Genomic DNA, 17,075 nt, shown 5'->3' on the forward strand with positions numbered 1-17,075 from the left:
GGTTCAGAGTGCCAGTGTGGCTTCACGTAAACATGAGACGCGAACATGAAATATTGTGATTATTATAATTAGAAAACATAGAATGGCGGCTGGAAGTTAAAGCAATGTTTTTTCACTCTCTTAAAAAAAAAAAAAAACGTTTTTTCGCATCTGAAGGGGGATTAGCTTCTTCTTTTTTTTTCAATGACAAAAAAAATATTTAAAAATATGCAAATCTCAAATCTCGAATGAGCAATATAAAATGCGATAATTATTACTCACTTTATTTTTTTAACTGAATTTTATATTTTAAAAAATAATTATTTATTTTTAAATTAATAATATATTTTTATATTTATCTTTATGTAATAAAGTATTTCATTCTAAAATAAATATAAAATAATAATTTAATAGAGGTGCTTTAAAAAAAATATAATAATTACACATTGACATACTAAAAATACTTTATATTTTTTAACATTTAATCTCAAAAAATATCTTATATTTTTTAATAGAAAAGTATTTAATTCCTATAAACTTTGTTTGCTATTTTGATTTTTTGAATAAATGACATTTGTACTCAATGATTACTATATACTTCTTCCATTTAAAAAATATAAGATATTCATAATTGAATTTTACCATTCAATAAGGTAATTAATTATTTTTAAATTAATACCATATTTTCATACTTGCCTTTATTTAATAGAGTGTTTCACTTAAAAATAAATATAAAATAATTTATTTATTAAGAGCATTTAAAAAATACATTAATTACACATTAAAATACTAAAAAATCTCATATTTTTTAACATTTATCCCCTTAAATATTTTATATTTTTAACTAAAAGGAGTATTAGAAAATGATTACTTTGATTGGGCCATCGACCAACATAAAATATAAAATAACTACTTTCTTTTTACAAATTTATTTATCAGTCAAGTGCAAAGTATTAAAGATAAATATAAACAAAGTCTTTTTTGCTCTCAATAACTATTATATGTTGGAAAGTGATTATTTTATTTGAGTTATTTACTAAAATGAAATAGAAATTGACTTCTTTCTTACTGCAAATTTGTGATTTATAAATGGATTAGAAAATAAAAACTTTTTTTAAATAACCATTTTAGTTGCACTTCATTGATAAACAAATTTGCAAAAAGAAGATAGTCATTTTCTATTTCATTTTAGTCAATAATTCAATTAAAGTAGTCATTTTTTAATGTATAATTGTCATTGAAAGAAAATATGAGTATGTCACTTTGTTAAAAATCAAAATGTTAACAATTCCCTGCTACCTAGGGACTAAATAATATTTATATCATTCCATGATATTAGTTATTATTTACATATTTTAAGGGTATTTTTTGTCATTTTTTTGGATTAAATGACAAATTCTATTCTTGAACTATAGATTTAGGATTCAAAACTTATTTTTAGTATAATATTCCCCTTCACCTTTTGAAAACAATATAATATTGCCCATACTATTAACAAACATCAATTTTGACTATTAGTTGAACAAAAAATTATATAAAAGAATTGAGAAAAATTTTCTTGATTCTTTTTTATAATTTTTTTAGTCCCTGTCTATAATTTTTGATCATTTCCCATAATCTTGTTTGGTTCTTTTCTTTAATTTTTAGTTAACTAATAATTAGAGTTAATTTTATTAATAGTAAGAATGGCATTGGATCATTTTTTGAAATTAAAGGAGAGTATTGTATCAAAAATGAGTTTAGAATCTTAGATGCTCCTAATTCTATAATTTAAGGATAAAATTGTCCTTTTATCTTAGAAAATGAGCTAAGTACTTAGCATTATATACTTAATAGGTTTTTGTCCAATTAAATTAAAATGTATAAATTTTAAAATGTTAATAATATTAATAAAAATAAAATTCACATATTTTTATTTAATTTAAAACAAGAACTTTAAATGTATATTTAAATTCTTAATGGAAAAATTTATCAATTAAATTGAAACAAATAAATTTTTATATATTTTTTATTCCACCACTAATTTTTATTAGTAATATTATTAATTTAATTTAAAATTTAAAATTTACATGTTCTAGATTTAATTATTTTAATAAAATATACTCTGTTAAGTATACAAGTTTTAACTACCAAGTTTTCTCTTTTTCGGTTGATAAAAAAAAAAAGTCTTCTTTGTTTTCAAATATTAATGGAACTAAGCGAATGGGAGTTGATGGGTTTAGTAGACTTAATGGACTAATCACTCATAACATTATGAATTAAGATTCAAATTCCTGGCCATTGATTTAAAACCCATAATTCAAAAGATGATAGTTATGTGTTAAATATCCCCATTATAATATATCCAACTCATTCCATAAATTCATTGCCACATTTGATCCATCATCCACGGTCAAAATTGTCATTCAAATTTAATAAATGACAACGAATAAAATTGAATTATTGAAAATGACGTAAAACCCTAAGTTTTTACAATTTAAAACTATAACTTCAGGTTCAAATTAAATAATTATTTAATTATTATCATCTCAGTCAAGCTTTGATAATAGCCTAATTAAGTGACCCGAATAACAAATGATCTCATGGACTTAATCACATGACTAACTCTCAACAATGGCAACTAACTCGACTTTAAACAGTTGTAATATTCCTTTTGCACAAACTCTTCATTTTCCGTTTGTGAACCATTACTATAAAGATTATCAACTAAAGAGTATTTTGATTTATATTAAAAGATAGATGGGCAAATTACTTTCTAAATTTTAGATCTAATAATATTATAGATTTTGAATTTGTTTATTATACAAATTATTCTCTTAACTTTTAAAAAGGATACAAGCTAGCCCTTACAGTTAACAAAAGTTAATACTAACCATTAGTTAACTAGAAAATAAACTTAAAAATTATAGAAAATAACAAAAAATAGGGGGAATGGCATTAAAAGCCCTAAAAACAGAGTTTATTGTACTTAGAGTCTGAATCAATTTGAAATTGCTCTGCAGGCATTGAAGCCCCAATTGTAATTTTTTTTTAGAACAAAAATACTATTTTATCCTTTGTTTGATTTGAATTTAGAGCCTACGCGAACCCTCGAAGCAACAGAATGAATCATACACGACACAACATCCATTATACACAAGATAATGTCCACACATGCTTAACAAAAAATCCATGTTGTTTGAGTATTTCACTAGCCTAGGCTCTAACAAAAATCATTAGGCAAACCATGCACAACACAACATCCACTATGCACCAGACTATGTTCACGCATGCTCAACAAAAAGTCCATGCATTTTAAATATTTTACTAGCTTAGGCTCAATAAAATGACTAGTTAGGCAAATCATGCGTAACACAACATTCGTTATGCACAAAATAATATCCACACATGCTCAACAGAAATTTCATGCATTTTGAGTATTTTACTAGCCTAAACTCTAACAAAAATGACTAGGCAGACCATGCACAATACAACATCTACTATGCACCAGACTATGTTCACGCATACTCAACAAAAAATTCATGCATTTTGAATATTTCATTAACCTAGGCTCAAAAAAATGACTAGTTAGGTAGACCATGCACAACACAACATCCACTATGTACAAGACGATGTCCATACATACTCAACAGACAGTCTATGCATTTTCAGTATTTCACAAGCTAAGGCTTAACAGAAATGACAAATTAGATAGATCATGCATGACACAATATCCACTATGTATAAGATGATATCCACATATGCTCAAAAAAAGTCTATGCATTTCCAATATTAAGAAAAATAATTACATCAAATATGTGGAATTTCATACTGGTACTGGCCTAGATACTAAAACAAGCACCCACATGAAATTTGACATGATATTTCAAGTCTGATATGTACAAAAAGCTAGCCACTATATTTAAAACATCTAACAGTTGCTTTTCTATATACAAAAAAAATATCTGTGATTCTCAATTACTCAAAAAATATTACTTGAAAATGCTTCCATATACATAATTATAGTTGTCTATATACATCAAAAAGGAACAATATGACTACTTCTCATATTGGATTAGGATTCTTGCATGTCTTGCCATTTTGTTTAACCTCCCCACATCTTTAACAATGATAAATCTTCTTTTATTTTAACCTGCAATGAATAAATTAATCTAGGTAAATGTCCACATATAGAATCCTAACTTTTATTTTATACAACTCAAAGTTAAACATAAATAACTCAAAGTTTATTTTTGCACAATAAATATTCCAACATCTTTGATGGCATATTTTCTTCACATTGGGGGTCATATTTTATTCAATTCACATATCAAAGTTTAATAAAAACAAATCAATCATCACAATTATACAACAATTAATCCACTTTAAAACTTTCATAACCAACTTAATGGTTTAGCAACCTTTAGCTTATATCAGTAAGTTAAGCTTAACAAAATGTACAAGTAGGCAAACAATATATAACAATACCCACTATGCACAACATAAGGTTCATATATTCTCAACTGAAAATTCATACGATTCTACTTTATCAGTAGGCTAAACTTAATAAAATGATCAAGTTAGGCAAATAGTGCACAACACAACATCTACTATGTACAACACAAGATTCATATATTCTCACCTAAAAGTTATGTAATTTCAATTTATCATTAGGCTATGCTTAATAAAATACACAACAGCTCAAAGTTTATTTTTGCACAACAAATACTCTAACATTTTTGATAGGAGATTTTTTTCATATTGGATCATATTTTATTCAGTTCACATGTAAATGTCCAATATGAACAAGTCAACTATCATTATTGTACAACAACTAATCCACTCTAAAACTTTCATGGCCAAAATGGTTCAGCAACTTTCTGCTCAGATCAACAGTAGAATCACAAAATAAGTAAACTTACAGGCTTAAACATCTGTGCTTCAAATGAGAGACCTATTACAACTTCAACAACTAAAAGACACACATGTACCAAATCAACGAGGGAGAAACAAAATTAAAGATCCTTACCTCTAAACAATAATGATAGAAGCTTCAAGAAACAGATGATGTCACTTGAATAAGGAAGACAAAGAAGATCAGCAATGGCTGGCGATGTGCAAGGAAAGAGAGAAAAAATCATGAACTGTGCTTCATCTATCAACACCCATGACTTCTACACTCATTTACGCCGGCAACAATCAACAATGACAGTGTAATGAATGGTGAAATGAGAAAGAGGACAAGAAAAACAATGAATCATGCTTCACTTGTTTTGTTTCTTTGAGGGTTCGTACATCATTTTTAGTTCAAATTAAACAAAAAGCAAAATAATATTTTTGCTCTGAAAAAATATTGCAATTAGGGCCCTAAGGCCTATAAAGTAATTTCAGATTGATTTAAGCCCTAAGCATAATAAACTCTATTTTTTAGGGCTTTTAATGCCATTCTCTTAAAAAAAATTTGGTCCTTCTTTGTAATTTTTTGAATCATTGTCTGTAATTTTTAAATCTTTTATTGTAATTTTTTATCCTTTTTTTATGATTTTTGAGATTATTTTCTATCATTTTCTTATTAGTTAAGGGTCAAATTAATTTTTGTTAATGACAAGGGGTAGATTGCACTGTTTTTAAAAGTTGAACGAAGAATTTGCATAATAAACAAGTTTAAGGTTCATGGTATTATTAAATCTAAATAAGGTTTAGAGATTGATTCCTATAATTGATAAAAGATTATGTTGAAAGAATTCCCCTAATTTGGCTCAACCAATTCAAATTTAGGATGTCTTTAAATTTTAGTTGAATACAGTTAATTATGAAAAAAATAATTATCAAATGGAGCTTCAAAATAATTGATTATCAGATGTCTTCAAATAGCTTTAATAGAGTTTTAGAGCCTAAACAAAGTTTATGAAAAAATAAGGTGGAGATGATTTTTTTTTTTGGCAAAAAGGCAAAAATGCCTTAAAACTCTTTCTCCAAAGGTGCCTGGTATCCTAAACTTTTTTAAGAGCAATGCTACCTTGAAACTTTTTAAAATGGTGCAATATTGCCCTATCGTTAAACGTTAGGTTAGTTGATCATTAAAGAAAACTTTGACTATAGAAATTTCCACCTAGCTTTTTTTTCCTAATTTTGTTTTGCTGACTAGACATTAACCTTGCTCATGTTTCATTGGTCTCTCATTCCTCCTTATTCTCTTTGCATCATCTATTTAGCTAGTGTTGTAACCCTGGAAATCAAAGAAGAACAATTTCATAATCCATTGAGTCTCAAACTTGCCACCCATGATCCTTAACTGAATCAGACTCAAGTTTGAAGGCTCTCTGGAACACTTTCTTGGCTTTCTCTTTCATCTCCTTCCACTCGTAACATTCCCTAATAAACATAACATTGCAACATTTCTCCCCCTACTTGGCCCTGCTGCCTTGGCCTAATCTTCCACCATTGAGTCAACTCGTTGCCATCAATTCGCTGCTAACTTTAGCTCCGCCCTCCCTAGAAGTGCATTTATCTGTTCAACCACTGATAGTGACTTAACGTGCAGCACAGACAGAGTAAAGTCTATTGACCTGAGTGTGGCAATGTGGTTACCCATCAACAGGTAAGGCAAGGCAAGGCAAGGAAATACCCAAATATATAGTTTAAATACCCAAATCATTGTCCCAGCCATCAGATCAACAAATTAGAAAATCAAAATAAAAAATTGCAAAATTAGTAAAAAAAATTAAATATTCTTAGGAAATAGACGAATAACAAGGAGGAAGGGTGAGGACTGAAGAGGAAGAGGAAACGGTGAGATTTCATCGATGAATCTATTAGCTCGGGCCGAGCTTTACCTCCTTAAACTCATGAAGGTTCTAAGAATGCCATTGAAAGCCCTAACCAAAGATGGGTTCTCGATGAACACAAGCTCCTCCAAAGGGTTGAGGGTTGCATTAGGGGAACAAGGAGAGTTAAGGAGCTTCATACTAAACATATCCAAAATTAAGTTCAATAATGCATGCTGCTTTATTAGATTAAGAGGGGATAGCTGCAAACGCCATGAGGGGCGAAAAGATTGAGGTTGTGCCACTTCATCGGAGACAAGATGACGAGCAGAGTGAGAGAAAGGAAAGAGGAAACTGTGGATGATGTGAAGGAGAAAGAATATTATTTTTTATTAATAAACTATCCAACTCAATATGCCATGCATGGTCAAATTTTTTATCAACGATTAACTTTCATCAAATTTAACGGTAGGGTGACATTGCACCATTTTGAAAAGTTTTGAAGCGACATTAATCTAAAAAAAAATTTAGGATATTGTAACACTCTCAAATTTACAAACTGATTTTTCGCAAATTATTAATTCAACAAATTATTTTTTTTTCATTGAGCCCTTATCATACCCTTATCATGGTAGAAAAATTTCTACTATGATACATCCAAGACAATATACCACAAGTCTTAAAATATCTCAAAAAAGCAATTAAAACCATGAGGGATAGACAGGATCCTCATGGCATGATATTTAAATCAGGTCAAAAATCAAGAGGGACAAACATAATCCTCTTGGTCATATAATTGTATTTAATAAAAAGGATTAGAGTTTACATGTTGTCAAAATAAGAAATGTCCTAGGTTGGCACAAGATACATTGCATAATACAAAATGAGAGGCAACGTAAAAGATGGTGTCTCACACACCAAAGTTACGCCTCTAGTGCTTTCTCGGCCAAACTCTCTCCTGTAAAAATGTTAACCACGAGGAATGAGACTTAAAAGTCCCAGTAACCAAAAATTAATATGTAATGATGCATGTGGATGTAACTAATCATGCGATTGCTAAGTGGGTACACAAAAATATTTAATCGAACAATATTTTCAAACAAACCGAACAAGTATTTAATTGCATGACTACACCTTATATCCTCCTTTCGCCATGCTCGGACGCCAAATCACCCGGCCAAAGGTGAGTTGGACCAAGCAACACGCCACTCATTGGGTCCAATGAGGGCTTACCATGTGGTAATAATTAGCCGAACAGAAATTTTCATTAACACCATACATTAAAATACCTTGACAAGTCATGCATCATTCAAGTATCCAAACAGGAATATATCCGAACAATAATTTCTCATCATGATAAATAAAAATAAATTTTTGACCCACTTGACAATAATTTCAAACAAGTATATAACAGTATTTATTTTCAATAATTCATAGTTTTTCCAAACAACAAGTCAACATATAACCATTCACAAACACACTCATCACAATACATTAATAATGGTTACCTTGTATCTTGAATAACAAGTTCCCCTTCACAACTCCTTTTTTACCACTATCTTTGTCAATATAATCTACATAATTATTTCACAATACTATATATTAATTTTACATTAAAATAAATAACTCTAATTTAAAGAGTTAGAAAGTCTTAGATCTATAATCCATATTAACACTAATTTAAGATTTATACCTCATTTAACTTCCCAAATTCTTTTCTAAAATTCTCGTACCCTAATAAACTATTTTTTTATCCTCAAATTACTTCTAGTATCACAATTTCATTCTTCTATATTTTAAAAAATCATCCAAAAATAAATTAAAAATTTTAGAATTATCTTGAAGCCTCAAATCACCTTTCTATATCCTTAAAAATACCTATTTATACTTAAATAAATATTTAATAATCATAGGTTTATCTCTACATCTCAGATTCCACATAAATTCAACCATATAGATCTAGATTTTAACTCAAAAATTCTTAAACATGAGTTTCAACCTCAAGAAAATATTCTATAATATTTATTATATCCCTAAGAGTTTTAACCTATATTTTTAATCCATCATATCCTCAGATTAACTATCCTATAGAAAAATTCTAATCAAAATATTTATTCTATCCTACAAAATAATCATATCACTAGAAAGCTAATATTATTTAGAAAATAACTATAAAATTAATTTTGTAATTAAATAAATTTTTAAATGCTAATTTAAACAGGAAAGTTAGAACATACCTGAAGAAAAAGAAAATAATCCTCCCTTGCGAGAAAACGCCGAGCAACGTGAGAGGAAGAGAGAAAAATAATATAAAAATGAGATTGTGGTCCCAAAATTATATTAAAAAAATTATAGGTTTGAATTTAATTATTCAAACCTTTGGGCAATTACTTGCAATTTTCACAAATTGCATCTTGGGCCCTTAGTTGTAATTTTTATAAATTGTAATAAAAATTTCCTCATGCTTCCTCCACAATGCACCTCCTCTTTTTATACATGACGAGGTTCCTTTCATTCCCACAACTAACCGATGTGGGACTAAACCCCCTCCCCTTTTTTTTTACTTTCTTTTCTTTTTTTTTTAACTCACACACACACATTAATAATAATTTTTTTAAATCTTAAAATTATATCTTAACAAAATATTTCTTATATAATTTTAAACTTAATTTTTAATTCATAATTAAATGCCTAACCATATTATTATTTTCAAATAACCTCAAATAATATAAATTCCTATTATTATCATCATTTTAAAAAAAACTTAAATTTCATAAAAAAAATTTTATCTAAAAATTAGGATGTTACAGGTATCAGGCACGGCATTTTTACCCTTTTGCCCTTTTTTTTAATGAAATAATTCATAATTGATTATAAAAGGGTATCCAAACACACCCTTAATATTGATATTGGAAAGAGGAAAACTTTTTAAGGATGTATTTAATATTAGCATAGTGCAAAATTTTAAGATATAATTAATGAATTTTAAATATCTCATAGATTCTAGTTAAAAATATCAAAAATAACTTATAAATCGATTAAATACATAAAGATACTCATTTGTACTTGCTAACTCAACCCCAATTCTTTAATGTCCAAGTTTCTCCACCAAGAAGCTAAAGTAATCCTAAAGCTCCTGAAAATTCAAGATGATCAATGTGTACTAAAATCTCAAGATTTGATCAAGTTAGGCTTACAATAAAGAATTCTTATAATTACAAGGAGAATAACATAGAGGATTGCATATATAGAGATGATGACATGTAACATCACTTGTGTGGAGGATGACACCGTACATAACATGACACCCTCAAAGCTACTATAACATAAACAGTCACAAACCTAAAAAATAGTAATTCATGGAAGCATAGTCTATATTTAAAATAAATATTATTTAGTTAAACATTTAATTCTTTAACTTTATATAAAGCCTCAATTTAGTTCTTTAATTTTATAAAGTATTTTTTTCAATCCTCTAATCCTAACATTGCTAATTTTAAATAATTATTTTTCATATCAGTTATTGTTATTTCTAAAAATTAAAATTAATATGTCAATATAAGAATTTATTGTTGATAAAACTAATAGTGTTAGGGTTAAAAAATTTAAAAAATATTTTATAAAATTAAATGATCAAAATGAAATGTTGTATAAAGTTAAAGGATTAAATGTGTATTTTAATCATATTAATTTTTTAGGAAAATATATAATTTTAAATGTTTATTAAATTCCAAAAAATATAAATTTTATTAAAATTAAATTCTAACTAAAATTCATAAAATATAAACTATAATAATGTCTTTGTAAAATCAAAATTTTCATAAAATTAAAAAATAATAATGTCTGTAATTTTATTTTTTTACTAAACAATTTTTATTTCCTTTTGTACATTAGAGAAATTTCTTTATTTAAATAATTAAATCTATTTATTCTTTAAATTATTCCTCTCTCCATTTTAAAACTATTTTTATTTAAGATTATTATACACAAATAATTATCAAGATCAAATGAATTTTGTAGGAGTGAAAATTTGAAAGGAGGCAAATGATTTTTTTTTTTTGGGGAAAAGCAGGGGGCAATTGGAAATTTTTAAGGGGGAGCAATTGAAAGTTTTTAAAGCACAATATATAACTTTGTTTTCTTCTAGTAAGGATTAGGAGTGTTCACAAGACGGGATAGGATCGGGACACCCTCATCCCATGTCCCCTCTTAAAAAAAATATCAAAATTGAATTTTGATTCGGTGTCCCGTCCTATCTCAAAAGTCATCATGTTTCGTTAAGAGTCGGGACGGGACCGAGACACAATCGGAACCTCCCGCCATCCCAATAAATCATATAATATTGAAGAAAGATCTGAATATTAATGTTCATTAAAATTTTAAATCATATAATTTATTAAGTTTAAAATCAAAATAACAAAAGTGCATAAATTACAACAATTTAAAGTCAATTGTTGAATTACATTAATTATAACTATACATCATAATAGCAAATACAAGTGATATTTAGGCTATAAGAGTAATAACAACAGGCAAGTCAAGCACAACATTAAATAATTGTTCTTCTACTTTAGTGAAGATGTACTAAGCTAATTACTCTTCTGAAAATAAAGCAAGAAATACATTATAAATAAAAGTTATTAAATGGATAGATATAAAAATAAATTATATAAATATTAATATATTATAAAGAAAGATATCACCATGTTTGCTTCATGTCTTTAGAATTATTAATATAAAAAACTTTAGCTTTAAATAAGAATTGCAAATATTGAAATTATAATTGATATAATTAATATAAGTATAAATTATATTAATATAATTAATATATTTAAATAAAAAATAATATATATATATATATATATAATATTCGGGATGGGACGAGATGTCCTGATGGTAATCTCGATTATTGGAGGAAAATCATGACGGGAATATATATATTTGATTATTGAATACAAAAAAAAAAAAATCAACACATGAATCAAATGATGCCATGAGAAAACCACAATAAGAGAATAAAAAAAACCATCAGTATAGCAAATTTGATTTGATAATCTCAAATTTCATTAAAAAAAATAAATATGATTTGATAAGATCAAAACTAGAAACCATCGACAAATAGATTTCATTACAATACTTAATCTAGAACTGAAATCCAAACTGAATCAGAACAGTGATTCATTTTTTATGAAACCCAAATCTGAAACATGAACGGAATCGGAGACTTGCAATGCATCATCTCAGATGGCCATGCTCGTACAAGGCATTGTTTATATATGGTGGAGAATTGTCACTAGCGGAGATTATTGTAGTTGTCGCCAAAGATTTGAGTTTCAAATTAGATTTTTAGGATCCGGTACATAAAATATAAATCGTCATCATGGCTGATGGAAAATCCTCACTGTCGTCACTGGTGGAGAATCATCACCGTTGTGCTAACGGAGGACCATTGCTGTCATTGCCGCTGATAGAGGGTCAGTAAGTCGTTGGCAAGAACATGGAAGACGGAAGGAGAAGGCAGGGCTAAGGGGTAAAGGAATCCAACAAGGAAAAGAACTTAAGCCCCGTTTGGTATAATTGAATTAGGAAAAAAGAAATGGAATTAGAAACAAAATTCTGATGCAAGTACGTTTGGTAGGAAAGAGTTGTGATTCCTAAGGAATCTAATTCGAGCAAAAATGTCAGAATCCTATTCTTTCTCATACTCTATGGAATCAGCTGAATTCCATGGAATTTATTCCTTTAGACCTCAATACCCTCTACTTTAATGCTCTACTCTCGACATCACATGCCTCTATCTTCCTATCTTATGTTTCCCTAGCGACTCCTCTGCCATTACTCCCTGTCTCTGACAGTCAATGAGAGGTGATAGCATCTTCAACGCAACTTGGTTCAAGGATGATCGCCGGCAGTGAAGGAGCCATCACCATGCATTCTTGCCAATGCTAAAGGACCCTCACCATGCATTCTTATCGATAATGAAGGACCCATCACCGTTCGTGCATTCTCACTATCGATAACGACCTCTCTCTCTTAGTCTCTCTCTCATAATGAAAGACCCTCACCATGCATTCTTGCGACCTCTCTCTCTCTCTCTTTGTCTCTATGGGCGTTCTATGTCTGGGCATGAATATCCAAAAATAGATGCTGTATGAGCGATGTTGTCAAGCACTTGCTTTTTGGTCTAGGTGAATCTGGCAATGTATAAGGTGGACGAGGAAGATGAAGTAGGCAAGTCTTGGGTTATGATACTTGGACTTGGAAGATGACGATAAAGAATAAAGCAGCAGTGGACGGCGCAATGGTCATTGCTATCACCCTACTCGAAGGACATCATCATCTGCATTGATCTCCTCGTCTCTTCTTCTTTGGTCTTCATCTTCTCATTCAATCAGGTGTCGCCAGAGAAGAAGAAGAAAGTAGTGACAATGAACCATGGAAGGTAGCGACAGACTATAAGAGGGGGTCCTTACTAGAAAAGAAGAAGAAGAAAGCAGTGACAGACGACGGCAAGGATGCCCATCAGATGAGGAGGACGAGGAGGCAGTGACGCACCCACCCATTTGATGATACGAGTTGGAATCATCGAATGAGGAGGGGGAGGAGGCAGTGACGCTGTTGGGTTGATGGGATAATTTTATTTTAAATTTAGAAAAGGGTACTTTGGTCTTTTCCTATTCTAAGTACACATATTTTATTAAATTTATATCATGATTTCATCGTTATACCAAACACACTCTCAAATTCAATTTTATTTCAATTTCAATTCCGATTTCAATTTCAATTCTGATTCTGATTTCATCAAAAACTCTTTTATCATACCAAACATGACATTAGTTCCATCGAGTGAAGTATGGAACCCACTTTTCATTGATTTTGATAGAATTGAATTCCATAAAGAACTGACTTCCCTTATACCAAACTGTTTAAAATTTAGACTCTACTTTTCATTTTCACTTCTCTCCCTTCAATTCTCTCCTACCAAACGAACCATTAATCTTTCAAATAGGGCCTCCATGCATGATGTAATGGTTTAAGAACGTGAATAGAAAAATAAAATTACATTTAAAAGGCCCAAAAGAGTTAAGTATGCCAACGTGTCCCGTAAGCTTGGTTGTACTTGCATTATAATTAAATGTCTACTTGTTCTCTAAGTTAGGGCTGGCATTTAATTTTTAATTTTGATTATTTTCCTTAATAAGGCGTTGGATCAATATTTTGTTTTATCTTTGTTTCCTATTTCTAGCATGTGTTATTTTGACCGAAAAGTTAAGTTGTTCCCTTGTCTTTGATGTAACAATAAAGCCATATTTCTGACTTTATGAGAATCAGGTTATTATCCTTTAATGTTTAGAATTTAATTAGTAATGTTAGGGGCAAGAACATTCAACAATTCCCATCTGGGAATGTGAGCCTGATTTATCAAATTATCGATTAAGCCATTTTCTTAAGAAAACGGACTTTAAAAATTAAAATATTTTTATAAAAAAAAATTCAAAGCCCAATCCATTTAAACCCTAAAAAAAGGTATGGGCTATTGCATATGGACTAAACTCGCATTAATTTTTAACACCTAAATTTTGAGATATTTTAAATTTTTAGATTAAGTTTAGACTTTAGAATGTGTTTTTATACTTTAAAGTTACTATTCAGATTACTTATTTTTAATTTTAAAACATTATAATTTATATTTAGATAATTAATATGTAATATTATAATGTAAAAATTAAATTTTAAAAGTTAAGAAAATTAAAAAATTAAAAATTAAAAAGTGCTTCCGTCCACGGCCTAAGCCTAATCAATAAGAATTGAGTTTGAAAAAATAATTAATTTTAAAATAATAGTGTTTTGAACCTAAGTTTAAACTCTGTCCAGTTCCCTATTTTATTTGTCAAAACAAACTAAGAATAACAACGCTCCCTATTAAAGAGAGTTGAGATATGCTTTGCTTGACAAAACCCATAAGGAAAGGAAAAGTAAGATTCTCAATTAGATTTTTATTTTTATTTTTTTTGGGTTGGGTGCAGGAGGATTCAGGCGGACCACTTGAAGAGAAAGCTATCCCAATTCATACTCCTCACAACTTGTCTGTCTTTAGCCTCTGAAGCCGCAGATGAAGAAATTGTGAGGATGGAATCAATTATGTCTATGAGAGGAGACGTTCCTTTCATTATGGTCCTTTGTGTTTATTAAAAAAAGAATGGACTAGAATTAATAAAAAAATAAAAGTAAAAATAAATTAATCAAAACGTGGAGAAGATAAGTAAACAATATTCATAAAAAAGTAATTTAATTCATGGAGTTGAGATTCATAATTTATAAGGTTGTTAGAGGGTGTGATGATTTTATATTTGTGGCACATAATATTAAATTTTATCATTATGAAAGAGAATGGTAATTTAATTTATTTTTCAATCAATGTCATCCCTATCTTTTCTAATAAGCAAATGGGACCTATGAGTTTTTTCTTTGGATCTACTTCTTCAGCTTACCTAATCCATATGAAATGATGTGAAATGATAGGAAAGAAAGCATAAATTACTTACATTTAGTGCTTAATAATGTCTTGAAAAAAAATTACCTCCAATAAAAATATTTCTGTGGGTAACCAAAAGAGAGAGAGCATAAATTACTAGTATATATATATATATTAATCAAGGACTTGAATGAATTTATACATGACATAAAATTTATAGGAAGTTGTAATATTTATAAATTATAAACAATATCACTTACCTTAAATAACTAACATTAGATTCCATAGAGGACCAACATTCTAGTTTTTACTACCAATTAATAAATAAAATACTGAATAATAATTTTTGATTAAAAATCGACTCAATTTCCAACTCCAACATTTATGAAAATTGTCGATCAAATTGGAGATTCATTTATGTCCATCTAAAATAGGAATCATTAATATATATATATATATATAGAATGGAATGAATACTTTTTTTTAGTAAATGAAATTAATAGATGAGCAAGCCCATGTGGAAACACCAAACTGTGTGATTCAGCTTTATTGATCTTTCTGGGTAAAACGTAAAATTGCTTCTGCACATTAATAAAGTTTATTTAATATATGGAATATCCTTTATAGTTTAAAAATATTACTTATCTCGTTTAGTATCAATATATGTAACCACAAACCATGAAATGTCCATTACATTAAATTCTCTGGCCCACTTTCTTAGTATCATTTCATGGTTACCATATCAGATCACCAGAGTAAATGCATCAGACCATAAAAGCAACGAAAAACATGTGACATCCTTGTTGCCCCACCATGGTTATTTTTCTAATGATGGTTTATGATTTAACTAGAAAGATAAGGAGGCAAGAAAAGAGGATTCAACACCCAAATCACGCTTCAACAAGTGAAGACAGCTGTAAGTAACAAGTGAGACAACAACTGTGAACAGTGCTTCTGTCCATCAGCATTGCTCAGTAGGTTTTGACTTTGAAGATTTTAATGATTCAACTCCATTTCTGTCTGTGTGATCATAATGCTCACTCTCTTCAGTTCCGTACACCAGAGCTTGAATCGCATTCTTCGCAGGTAGAAGTCTAGTGATCACTGTACGCTCATCACTATAAGCCAGTAAGTTTCATATTGGAAACAAAAGATGAATAAACAAACTGGAAGCTCAAAAAGTACAGTAAACAGAAAGCATGATTTATAAAACAAGCATAGAAGCTCCCAAAGTATCATCTCAGAGCTCTTATACAAGGAGAAACCAGGAGTAAAACACCCAAGCAGGGATTCCTAGGTGGAAGGAAGAAAAAGAAAAAAAAGAAAGAAAAGCCCAAATAGTGTTAAAAATCAATCTGGCAATCTTGCTATTGCATCCAAGTCTTACTGTACAAAAATATAATAATTAAGTCGATAACCCAACTCCTTCAAAGTTTCAATGTTAAATCCGGTGTGGAGTCCTCTAGCTCAAGGTGTACTTCTGGATTCACTTCTGCAAAACTCAAATTTGAACTTCCAGTGACCACGAACTTCTGATGATGATCATGATGATGAGTATTATCGTTATCACTTACCTCTCCAACCTGACGGAAACTACCGCCATAGCAGTTCCGCCTCATCATCCTCCATGAACATGGGCATTCCAACATAACCCTGATCAAATCTTGAATTGCTTTTTAATTCATAAGGCCTCATCATTGATGGTGAAAAGCCATGGTGAATTGAGGAGTGAGCTTTTATCCCTAAGGACCTAAAAGAGCCATGAAGAGGGAGGGATGCTAAACTCGCATACCTCTCAGAGAAAAAGCCCATTCTCATAGCTCTCTTTGCTAGTGTCTTTCCCTCTTGTGTGCATTCTGGTGGCCACCAAGAGC

At 29.5% G+C, this 17,075-nt stretch overlaps 1 pseudogene; it reads right to left on the reverse strand.

Annotated features, from left to right (window-relative positions):
• Nucleotides 1-16,091: 16,091 nt before the first annotated feature.
• Nucleotides 16,092-17,072, reverse strand: LOC129300271 (zinc finger protein 4-like; annotated as a pseudogene).
• Between the last annotated feature and the right edge of the window lie 3 nt (nt 17,073-17,075).

The sequence above is a fragment of the Prosopis cineraria genome, unplaced genomic scaffold (assembly GCF_029017545.1).
Source record: "Prosopis cineraria cultivar Desert tree isolate PC_DT_omini unplaced genomic scaffold, ASM2901754v1 PC1511, whole genome shotgun sequence".
NCBI classification, from domain to species: Eukaryota; Viridiplantae; Streptophyta; class Magnoliopsida; order Fabales; family Fabaceae; genus Prosopis; species Prosopis cineraria.